Genomic DNA, 1,059 nt, shown 5'->3' with positions numbered 1-1,059 from the left:
GGGGAGAGAGTTGCAGAAAGAGATAAGTTGAGAGAGTGGGCAGTTAAAAGAGATAAGTTGGGGAGAGAGTTACAGAAAGAGAGAAGAAGGTGCAAGAAAGAAGTAGAGTTAAAGAAAGAGAGAAGGTGGGGGAGAGAGTTACAGAAAGAGAGAAGGTGGGAGGAGAGAGTTACAGAAAGAAGAGGTGGGGAAAGTTACAGAAAGAGAGAAGGTGGGAGAGAGTTACAGAAAGAGAGAAGGTTAGGAGAACAGAAAGAGTGAAGGTGGGGCGCAGAGAGTTACAGAAAGACAGAAGGTGGGGGAGAGAGTTACAGAAAGAGAAGGTGGGAGATAGTTACAGAAAGAGAGAAGGTGGGGAGAGAGAGTTACAGAAAGACAGAAGGTGGAGAGAGAGTTACAGAAAGAGAAGGTGGGGAGAGAGAGTTACAGAAAGAGAGAAGGTGAGAGAGAGTTGGCTAGAAAGAGAGGTGGGGAGAGAGTTACAAGAAAGAGAGAAGGTGTGGAGAGAAAGCAGAAAGAGACAAGGTGGGGAGAGAGTTACGGAAAGAGAGAAGGTGGAAGAGAGTTACAGAATGAAAGAAGGTGGGGAGAGAGTTGCAGAAAGAGAGAAGGTGGGGAGAGAGAGTTACAGAAAGAGAGAAGGTGGGGAGAGAGAGTTACAGAAAAGAGAAGGTGGGGGAGAGAGTTACAGAATGAGAGAAGGTGGGGGAGAGAGTTACAGAAAGAAAAGATGGGAGAGATAGTTACAGAAGAGAGAAGGTGGGAGAGTTGAAAGAGAAGATGGGAGAGAGTTGCAGAAATAGAAAAGGTGGGAGAGAGTTACATAAGAGACAAGGTGGGGAGAAGAGTTGCAAGAGCGAAGGTGGAGAGAGAGTTACAGAAGAGAGAAGGTGGGGGAGAGAGTTACAGAAAAGAAAGAAAGGTGGGGAGAGAGTTGCAGAAAGAAGGTGGGGAGAGGGATTGCAGAAAGAGAGAAGATGGGAGAGAGTTGCAGAAAGAGAAAAGGTGGGGAGAGAGTTACAGAAAGAGAGAAGGTGGGGAGAGAGAGTTACAGAAAGA

Source organism: Oncorhynchus gorbuscha, linkage group LG23 (genome assembly GCF_021184085.1).
Source record: "Oncorhynchus gorbuscha isolate QuinsamMale2020 ecotype Even-year linkage group LG23, OgorEven_v1.0, whole genome shotgun sequence".
NCBI classification, from domain to species: domain Eukaryota; kingdom Metazoa; phylum Chordata; class Actinopteri; order Salmoniformes; family Salmonidae; genus Oncorhynchus; species Oncorhynchus gorbuscha.
This window is presented reverse-complemented; position numbering follows the sequence as displayed.